The sequence below is a fragment of the Pristiophorus japonicus genome, chromosome 23 (genome assembly GCF_044704955.1).
Source record: "Pristiophorus japonicus isolate sPriJap1 chromosome 23, sPriJap1.hap1, whole genome shotgun sequence".
Lineage (NCBI taxonomy): Eukaryota > Metazoa > Chordata > Chondrichthyes > Pristiophoridae > Pristiophorus > Pristiophorus japonicus.
This window is the reverse complement of record NC_091999.1, coordinates 10,869,560-10,881,405: the sequence shown is the minus strand read 5'-3', so window position 1 is coordinate 10,881,405 and position 11,846 is coordinate 10,869,560.

Genomic DNA, 11,846 nt, shown 5'->3' with positions numbered 1-11,846 from the left:
ATGTCTGTGCTCGCTGATCTACGTTGGCTCACAGTCCGACAACGCCTCGACTTTAAAATGTACATTCGTTTTTGCAAATTCCCACATTGTCTCGCTCCTGTCTATCTCTGGGCCCTCCTCCAGCCCGACAACCGTCAAGATCTCTGCACTGCTAAAAGAGAAAAAATATGAAATGTGATGGGTCTACAATTACCTGTCAGAAAATAGCCACGTAAGCCAAATGCTGAGCAGCCAAATTGACGCAGTCCACTCTCTAAAAGAGGGTATGGATGTTTGGAGGCATCCGTTCTAATAGCTACTCTCAATAATTTGATGGCATGTGTCAGGATGCTCTCACTCACTCCCATGTGTCCCAAGTGTTGCTGTGATGCTGGTAGATGGGGAGCTGGTCGCCAGTGAATTGAAACACACTGAGCTGGGCCACAGTCAGTGTCCTGAGAAGTGAATGATTGCACTTTTGAGACAGGTAGAGTGGACGAGCCCCTTGTCTGTTTGTTGTAAACCGGAAGCTGCGTAATTGTTAATGGTGACAGAACCATTCCAGAATTAAAGAGACTTTCGGAAAGAGGATGGTTATTGGGAGAACTCTGTGCTGGTGTTGTTTTAAAGAGCACAGTCACGAACTTGTGAAATCTGTGTATAAAAAGCCTCCGACCCAGCCACATACTCTGATCAAATAAAACTTGTCTACATGCCGCGATCACTGCGTCCTGGAAACTAACAGCGAAGATATGTAAATTGAGGCAGGTACCGAAGGAGCATCAAAGGATAAAGGGTAAATTAAGGCGAAACAAATGGATTGATGAAGTTTATTTTCAATATCAATACGAATTCAAATCAATTAATAAAATTCTACAAGTAGACCTCACCTGTTTTTGTTGGGACTTGTGGTTGTCACCGTTTTAAGAACGTCCCTGTGATTCTCACTGTGGAAGGCGAAATTATCGCTTCTGCTTATCAGTGTAAGAGCGCCCTCTGCTGAGCACTGACTGGAAATTCTCATTTTTTGTTTTTGTACGGGGTCCGCTCGATCTCTGCAGCAGTGTGGGCTCCATGGCACAGAAATACACGGCGTCATCAGAGACAAGCGTCCCGGCGATATTTAAAGAAACCGTTTTATTCATTTTGTTCATATCAGCAGACAACCTGTCTGACAAACCTGGAGACTTGTCTCCGGCTTCTGAGCTATATCTCTTCAGTAAATATATTGGAGTGTCTTCAGGATATTGGACGTACCAGAACAGAGCTGAAGCAGCTGTGAGTAACAGCAGCTCAGTATTATGTTCTGTCCTTCATGAACCGTTAATTGAGACGGATTCTGGAGCACAGTATCTTCGCCATTTATTCCTGTAACAAATCCGAGAATGTATCAAAAGCTGTGCGAGTGAATATAACACAGGGAACACAAACTTGCCATTTAAACATAGACTCACCGGGCAGCACGAACATTATTATTAGTAAGAAACGTGGGGAGCACATGGCGAATTGTATAGAGTTCGACAGAAAATCGCAGAACGTTCGTTTATTAAGGATTAAGCATAGATCAGGGGCATACTTCACTGATTGGGAGACTGAGGGGCGTTTCCCAATGACAGGATTGGCTATTCTCACAGAACCCATAACAGTGTGCACCAATGAGTTGTGGACCAGTTACGTTCTCTGCCTGTTTCTCTTTCTGTCTCTGTCTTTCTCGGTATCTCTACCTCTCTCTTTGTTTCAGCAATGTTGAGAGAAAGTCGTGTCTGACTAACTTGAATGCATTATTTAAGAAGGTAGCAAGGAGGGTCGATGGAGCAGAGTGGTTGATGTCGTCCACATGAATTTTAGCAAGGATTTTGACAAGGTCCCACGTGGCAGGCTCAACAAAAAAGAAAAAGCCCATTTGGTTCCAAGGGAGTGTGGCAAATCGGATGAAAAATTGGCTCAGTGGCAGGAAGTAAAGTGTGACAGTGGACGGGTGTTTTTTTGCGATTGGATGGCTGTTTCCTGTAGGGTTCCACGGGGATCAGTGCTCTGTCCCTTGCTGTTCATCATGACGGGTTCCTTGAGCATTCTGCAAAAGATTCATCAGGGGGCAGGCTATCTCAGATCTGTCCTGTGTAATATGACAGGATTAAATAACAATCTCCTCATTAATGATCTCCTTGGAATGAGTGATCATAACATTATTGAATTTCAAATTAATATGGCGGGTGAGAAAGATGGATCTCAAACCAGCGCACTCAGCTTAAATACCTAAAGGAGACGATGAAGGTATGAGGGCAGCGTTGGCTAAAGTGGACTGGGAAAATAGATTAAAGTGTAGGAGAGTTCATGAACAGTGGTGTATATTTAAGAAGATATTTCACAACTCTCAAGAAATATATATTCCATTTGGAGGGAAGGGTGTAAAAGAAAAGATACCACTCTGTTGGTAACTAAATAAATAATGGACGGTATCAAATTTAAAACAAGTGCATACAAAACTCGTGGGAGGACAGAAGATTGGAAACTTTTAAAATCAGCAAAGAATGAATCAAAAATGATTAAGAAAGAGGAGATAGATTATGAAATTAAACTAGCACGAAATATAAAAACACATGGCAAGAGTTTCTTCAGATATATAAAAAGGAAAAGAGTGGCTAAAGTAAATGTTGGTCCCTTAGAGGACGAGACTGGAGAATTAGTAATGGGGAAGATGGAGATGGCATAAACGCCGAACAAATATTTTGTATCAGTCTTTATGGTCGAGGACACTAACAATATTCCAAAAGTGGATAGTCAAGGGGCAATAGTGGGGAGGAACTTAACACAATCACAATCACTAAGGAGGTGGTACTCAGTAAGATAATGGGACTAAAGGCAGATAAATCCCCTGGACCCGATGGCTTGCATCCTAGGGCTTTAAGAGAAGTCGTGGCAGGGATTGTGAATGCATTGTTTGTAATTTACGAAAATTCCCAGGATTCAAGTGAGCTCCCAGCAGTTTGGAGAACTGCAAATGTAACGCCTCTATTTAAAAAAGGAGACAGGTAAAATGCAGGAAACTATAGACCAGTTTGCCTAACATCTGTGGTTGGGAAAATGTTGGAGTCCGTTATGAAAGAAACAGTAGCAGGACATTTGGAATAGCAAAATTTGTCAGGTAGTGTCAGCATGGATTTATAAATGGGAATTCATGCTTGACAAATTTGCTGGAATTCTTTGACGATGTAACCAACAGGATGGATAAAGTGGAACCAGTAGATGTGGTGTATTTCGACTTTCTGAAGGCATTTGACAAGGTGCCACATAAAAGGTTACTGCACAAGATAAACTCTCACGGGGTTGGGGGTAATATATTTGCATGGATAGAAGATTGGCTACCTAATGGAAAACAGACAGTCTGGATTAAATGGCTCATTCTCTGGTTGGCAATCAGTAACTAGTGGGGTTCTGCAAGGATCAGGGTTGGGAGCCCTACTAGATACAATCTATATTAACGAATTGGAAGAAGGGAGTGAGTGTACCGTAACCAAGTTTGCTGACGATACAAAGATCGGAGGAAAATCAATGTATGAGGAGGTCACAAAATCTTTGCAAAAGGACATAGACAGGCTAAGTGAGAGGGGACAAATTTGGCAGATGGAGTATAATGTTTGAAAGTGTGAGGTCATGCACTTTGGCAGAAAAAAATCAAAGAGCAAGTTATTATTGAAATGGAGAAAGATTGCAACGTGCTGCAGTACAGTGGGACCTGGGTATTTGTTCATGAAACACAAAAGGATAGTATGCAGGTACAGCAAGTGATCAAGAAGGCCAATGGAATATTGGCCATTATTGCAAAGGGGACGGAGTACAAAACCAGGGAAGTATTGGTGAGGCCACACCTGGAATAGTGCTTGCAGTTTTGGTTTCCATATTTACAAAGATGTGAGGAAAATAAATCTGTGAGGAGGACACGTAAAATCTACAAAAGGACATAGACAGGCTAAGTGAGTGGGGACAAGTTGCTTTGGAGGCAGTTCAGAGAATGTTCACTCGGTTGATTCCGACGATCAGGGGGGGTTGACTTAAGAGGAAATGTTGAATATGTTGTAATTCAGAAGAATGAGAGGTGATCTTATCGAAACATCTAAGATTATGAAAGGTCTTGACAAAGTGAATGCAGTGATGATGTTTCCATTGACAGTGGAGACTAGTACTAGAGGACATTACCTTTGAATTAGGGGCCGCCAATTTAAAACAGAAACGAGGAGAAATGTCTACTCGCACAGTGTTGTAAATCTGTGGATGTTGCTGCATTTGAGAGCTGTGGAAGCTGAGACATTGGATACATTAAGACAGAAAAGGACAGTTTCTTAAACGATAAGGATATAAGGGGTTGCAAACATAGAAACATAGAAAATAGGTGCAGGATTAGGCTATTCGGCCCTTCGAGCCTGCACCACCATTCAATATGATCTTGGCTGATCATGCAACCTCAGTATCCCATTCCTGCTTTCTCGCCATTCCCCTTAATCGCTTTAACTGTAAGGGCCACATCTAATTCCTTTTTGAGTATATCTAACGAACTGGCCTCAACAAAGTTCTGTGCTGGAGAATTGCACTGTTTCACAGTTCTCTGAGTGAAGAAGATTTTCCTCATCTTTGTCCAAAATGGCCTAACCTTTATCCTTAGACTGTGACCGCAGGCTCTGGACATCACCAACATCGGGAACATTCTGCCTGCATCTAACCTGTCCATGGGGAGCGGGCGGGGAAGTGGAGCTGAGTCCATGATCAGATCAGCCATGATTTTATTGAATGATGGAGCAGACTCGAGGGGCCGTATGCCCTACTGCAGCTCCTGTTGCTTATGTTCTAAACCTGCCTGGGCGAGGGTGGGGATGTGGGGTGGGACGGGGCTAATCAATCATAGCCTGTGCCATTATCAGAGCGCTGGGTGATTTATACGATTGTTACTGGGGACAGCCCCTCAGTCTCCAATTGTGTGAAACCTGCCCCTGCTCTCAGTTTATTCTTGAATGTCAGACGAGAAGGGTCAACATATCATTAAAATGTTGCTATGTTCTATCGAACTCTATACCAGACACCATGTGTTCCCCATCTTCCGCACTAATATTAATGGTCGTCCTGCACGGTGTGTCTTTTTTACATGATTGTTATGTGCTTCATTATTTATATTTAGTCCCAGACTTTTCAGACATTCTATATGTTTTTTACAAACGAGTGGCTGAGGCCCAGTGTCCTCGGATCGGTCTGAATTCACGGTTCTGAGAAAACAGACCATTATACTGTCCACTAGTTTCTCCAGATCCGATAGTTTTTCCTCTCCCTATTGGCTGCGCACCTCGAGTCTCGTCGCCAACAGCAGGCAGAAAGCAAGCGCAGGCAGCGGAATGAGCGTGCGGCAAACCAGACTCCCTCACATGATTTCCTTCAACGACTACCTGTCCCACCTGTGAAAGAGACAGTAATACCCGTATTGGACTGTTCACTCACCTCAGAACTCACTTTAGAGTGGAAGCAAGTTTGCCTCGATTTCGAGGGACTGTCTATGATGATGATAATGATGGTACTTCAGCATCCCTGGTAAGCTCCGAGATAATTCTCCAGATTTCCAACCACGTTTCTCTGCTGATTTGGACAAAGACGTGGACGCGAATACAACACTATCATCTAGCAACTTGACAGTCCTTGGTCTCCTTGACTTTCGGATCAAACAAAGACGTGGACGCGAATACAACACTATCATCTAGCAACTTGACAGTCCTTGGTCTCCTTGACTTTCGGATCAAACTAAATCCACAGGTAAACGCACCAACGATGACTTAATGAAACTGCTATGCTCGGTGAGGTTTTTGTATGAAGACTTTGCTTCTATCTGACGCAGTGCCTCACGGCACAATAATAGACCGCCCGTCCTCCGCACTCAGGCCATTTATCTTGAGTCAACCTTACTTTCTGAAGATGTTAGCAGCCGCCACAGATTTCGACACCCTTCAGTGCTGCTCCTTTGCTAATTATCCAGCTTGGGGCTGTGCCAGTTTCTGCTGATACCATTCCATGTGGTAAATATCCGGGGTTGTACATTCACAATCTAACCTCACCGAACCCCCTGCTGACACAACAATTGACAATGGTGACTGCTTTACTGGATCTGTACCAAGTCCACCTGTGAAGATTGGGGAGTAAAAGAACAGGAAGTTAATCATCACCGATCTAACCTTGCGCCGATCTGTGTCACTGTGTTTATTCTCCCATCTCGTCAGCTGACCATCATATTAATAATTATGATTACTAATTGCACCGTAAAACTGCAAGAGCTCTTTGCATCAATCTGTTAACCTGTGCTGTTTAACATAATCCAATATTTGCAGTCCAACACACTCGCCAGGATTATTTGCAACATGTCGCAGTGAATTGGAGTGGAATGAGGCACAGATTGAGAAGGTGAGAAGTGAACCGGAGCATGTTCCATTGTTCAAACAGTGCACTGCAGGAGGTGGCCCCAATTGCGACATCATTCAGGCTTGGATTGCTGTTGCCTTTGTTGTTTGCATCACGTCGCTCTCTAATGACCACTTTTGACATTGGCGACCTCTGCTGGCGTAATTTGTTCAGAATCAGGTCATTAACACATCGAAAGACAGAAACATAGAAAGTAGATGCAGGATTAGGCCATTCGGCCCTTCGAGCCTGCTCCGCCATTCAATAAGATCATTGCTGATCATTCCCTCTGTACCCCTTTCCTGCTTTTGCTCCATACCCCTTGATTCTTCAGCCTTAAGGGCCATATCTAAGTCTCTCTTGAATATAGTCAATGAACTGGCATCAACAACTCTCTGCGACAGGGAATTCCACAGGGGATTTAGGGATTTTTGATTATATATACAAACATATGTGCCTAATATTGTGTTTCAGTACTGCAGATTCGAACTGACTAAATCTGCTCATTATTTCTGAAGCAGTGGAATCCCTTCATTTCCCTCCCATTGTGTTTATTCCCTGTCACTTTCTCAGTAAGCAGAAGCAATTTGACCATAGACTTCTCAACCCAACCACCGCCCTTTCTGCCCCATGTGCTCCGAGTACAGCTGAGCGGCGCCGTGCAGTTTGTACGGATAATCAAAGCCTTGCATTCACTCAGTGTTGTGTCTGTGGCAGCTGCATGCAAATAACGCATTTGCTGCACTACTTCTGACACTCATTTGTAGGCCTGAGCTATTGGAGAGATTGCTTCACTGTTCCCTGTTTGGCTTTATTTGGATCAGTTGTGCAGTAGGCCCTGTCTATATTTCTGCTCCGACAGAGGATTTCCCGTACTGCGCAGTTACAGACTCAGGGATCATCATGCAGAAGGGTGTCGTACTGCTCCTCTTCATTTTTAATCACATCTCAGTAACTATAGATCTTCAGCTAAATCTCCAGTCTCCCATTCAATGCTGTAACCCAGATGTTATCATTGGTCAAGTGATGATGATGACGATAATAACTACGATTATTATTTTATGTCAGTATGGAGCCACCAAGACACAGTGGAATAGCCAGTTCCTGAAATGATGGTTGAAGTGGAATGTAATGTCATACTAAACTGCACCTTGTAAACCAGTGGTGCTACACATAATATGTTCTGGTGTAATCAGCATCCTGGCCAGCTGGTAAGGTTGGAAACTGAGTCTCACGGGGTCACATTTCACCGGAGACCTCGATGTTCTGAAAGTTGTTGACGCATCTATAGTCTCTTAAATCGTTACGGAATGTATCCCACCGTTTATTTCATCTCCTGCCGACTGGAGCGGCAGGTCTGAGTGCGATTCTGACACTGACAGATCCTTCTTTATCTACATTTCACGAAGATTGAAAGTTGATTTGTCTTGGCATGAACAGAGATTGGAAGCATTGTGAAATCAGATAATTTATTGGGAAATTAACTGCAAGATTATTATGATTAAAATAATAAATTTTATGCCAGTTCTGTATTGTTAGTTGGTAGCTATTTACTTGCTTGGTTTACATGGACACTCACTTGCGATAATTACTGACATTCCCCCATTTTCCCCACTTTGCCCACTATACCGCTCACCATGTCAGAATGCAGCAGGGTTATTGTAGGAGGCACCCTCCGATTCCTATTACTGTGTCTCTCAGCGTGCAGTAATACACCGCACTGTCAGTCGGCCGCAGGCCGCCGATGGTGAAGTTCCCCTCACTTTTTGAACTGTCGAGAGATGCAGAAAATCGAGTCCCAGTGCCCACTGCTCTGACAACATCCCCATAGGAAGGACTGGAGATTAGGATTTGGGGACCTTCCTCCCGGTCCTGACGGTACAGTTGTAAGGAATACGAATCAGCAGTGGTGGAATAGCTGCAATTAATTGTCACCGAGTCTCCTTCAAACTGCATCGCTGTAACCGGCCGCTGTGAGATGGAGTCTGCACCACTAACACCTGCATACATGTATAAATACAGAATTTTAAAATGTTTTCATAATTCAATTATAACTAAATTATCTTGTTACGGAATACATTGCAAATAGAGATAAAACATAGTTAAAAGGTTGCCAGTGACACCTGGAAGAGGAAGATTGTGCAACTTTAAATTTTACCAGTTAAGAGAGCTGCAGCCGTGATGGCTGAGTAAAAAATCACACCCAACATGTTTACAGATAGTACGTGGTAGATTTGAACAGAACGGGTTGAACATGAAATTAATTTCGTCAAGAGTTGCGAAGATGTTGATTCATTTCTGGTTTCTTTGCTGATTGGTTCATTCCTGGCAGAGTCAGCAGGTGTTATCCAATCAGCTCACCAGTCCTATGTTCTCTAATTGAACGAATCAGCTCCCAGCTTCTTTGTTCTCCAAAGCAATACATCACAGCGAGCAGCGCGGAACGGAGTGAAGTTTTTCTCTTCACAACATGAAACTGGATGGGAATTAAACCCAATGTTGGCTCTTTAGCAGGTGAGGTAGGGGCAGTGAAAGGAAATATATAATTTACTTATTTTATCATTCCAGGTGTCTCCCATTAAAATAGCTGCTCACTTACTATTAGAAATACCCACAACCATTAGATAAGGGGATATAGAAGGCCAGCCGGTCCTGAGGGATTTGAACACAATGATAGAAACATAGAAACATAGAAAATAGGTGCCGGAGTCGGCCATTCGGCCCTTTGAGCCTGCACCGCCATTCAATAAGTTCATGGCTGAACATGCAACTTCAGTACCCCCTTCCTACTTTCTCGCCATACCCCTTGATCCCCCGAGTAGTAAGGACTTCATCTAACTTCCTTTTGAATATATTTAGTGAATTGGCCTCAACTACTTTCTGTGGTAGAGAATTCCACAGTTTCACCACTCTCTGGGTGAAGAAGTTTCTCCTCATCTCGGTCCTAAATGGCTTACCCCTTATCCTTAGACTGTGACCCCTGGTTCTGGACTTCCCCAACATTGGGAACATTCTTCCTGCATCTAATCTGTCTAAACCTGTCAGAATTTTAAACGTTTCTCTGAGGACCCCTCTCATTCCTCTGAACTCCAGTGAATACAAGCCCAGTTGATCCAGTCTTTCTTGATAGGTCAGTCCCACCATCCCTGGAATCAGTCTGGTGAATCTTCGCTGCACTCCCTCAATAGCAAGAATGTCCTTCATCTAGTTAGGAGACCAAAACTGTACACAATACTCCAGGTGTGAGATCGTACGAGAAATACGAATAGACCACGAGATAAACAGTTGGAAAGGGCTCTGGTAAAAGTTAGAAGAATCCATAAGCATGGAATTACTTTACTGACAACATAAGAAATAGGAACACTGGTAGACCACATCTCCCATCGAGCCAGCTCCTCCATTCAAGAAGATCATGGTTGAACTTGCACTCAAATCCACTTTCCCACCCAAATCCCATATCCCTTAATTTCCTTAGTACCCAATAATATATAGATCTCAATTTTGAACTTACTCCACTATTCAGCAGTCACAGACCTCTGGGGAAGAGAACTCCAAAGTTTCACAAAGTGCTGAGTGAAGAATCTGCTCCTCATCGCAGACCTAAATGGCCGAGCGCTTATCATAGAATCATACAGCACGGAAGGAGGCCATTTCGGCCCACAAGACCGGCCGAAAAAGATCTATCCGGACTTAACCCACTTTCCAGCTCTTGGTCCATAGCCTTGAGGTTTTGGAAATTCAAATGAACATCCAATTACTTTTGAAGTGCGATGAGAGTTCCTGTCTCTACCCGCTTTCAGGCAGTGAGTTCCAAACCATCATCTCAAATGGGTGAAAACATTTCCCATCTTACCCCCTCAAAACCTTCTGCCAATTAATTTAAATCGATGTCTCCTGGTTGTTGAACCGTCTATAAGCTAAATAGGTTGCCTATTCACACTATCTAAACCACATAACTTTATTCACATCAAAAAGGTCTCCCCTGCATCTCCTTTTTTCAAAGAAACTTTCCTCATAGCTAAAGTTTTCCAGTCCAGGCAGCATCCTCGCACATCTCCTCTGTACCTTCCCCAGTGCCATCACGTTCCTGTAACGTGGTGGCCAGACTAGAAATGTATGCAGTACTCTAGCTGTGGCCTATCTAGTATTTTATACAATTCAGCATAACCTCGCTGCACTATTCTGTATGCCTCTTAAACTCCTTTTAATTTTGGGCTCCTACTTTCAGGTACCTGCGGACATGCACTCCAAGGTCCCTCTGGTCCTCTACACTTCTCAAACTCCTACAATTTAATGTGTATTCCCTTGCCTTGTTAGCCCTTCCCAAATACATTAGCTCACGCTTCTCAGGTTTGAATTCCATTTGCCACTGTCTTGTTCACCTGACCAGTTCATTGATGTATTCCTGTAGTTTACATGTTTCTTCTTCATTATCAACCACACGAACAATTTTTTGTATCATCTGCAAACTTCTGAATCATACCCCCTACATTCAAATCGTAATCATTGATATATACCGCAAAAGGCAAGCTACCTACTACTGACCCCTGTGGAACCCTACTGGAAACAGCCTTTCAGTCACAAAAAATAACCAACGAGCGTTACCGTTTGCTTCCTGCCTCTGAGCCAAACTTGGATCCAACTTCCCACTGTGGCTTGGATCACATGGGCGTTTACTTTCGTGACAAGTCTTCCATGTGGGTCATTATCAAAAGCCTTGCTACAATCCATATATACTACATCAAAAGTACTACCCTTATCGACTCCCCTTGTTACCTGTTCAGTCAGACACGATCTTCACTTAGCAAACCCTTGCTGACTGTCCTTGATTAATGCGTGTTTTTCTGAATGAAGAATTATCCTGTCCCTCAAAGTTTCTTCCAATAATTTTCCCACCACCGCGGACCGGCTTATTGTCCTGTAATTATTCTGTCTGTCCCTTTCTCCCTTTTTAAAGAATGGCGCACCATTAGCAGTCCTCCAGTCCTCCGGAACCACATCTGTAGGCAGAGAGGTTAGAAAAATGATGGTCAGAGCCTCTGTTATTTCTTCATTTGCTGCTCCAAACAGCCTGGGATACATTTCATCTGGACCTGTGCATTCATCCACTCACAAAGCTGCTAAATCTTTTCACAATTCCGCTCTTGCTGTGTTTATGTAAGCTAATATTTCACACTCGTCCCTCCTGGTTGTAATGTCTGTTTCGCCCCTCTATGTTGCGAAAATAGATGCAAAGTATTTATTCAGAACAATACCACGTCTTCTGCCTCCATGAACAGATTACCTTTACGGTCTCTAATAGGTGCTACACTTTAGTTATGCTCTTGCTCTTCATGTATTTATAAAACATCTTTGGCACTTCCATGATTTTACCTACCAATCTTCTTCTCATGCTCTCTCTTTGCTTTCCTAATTTCCTTTTTAATTTCACCGCT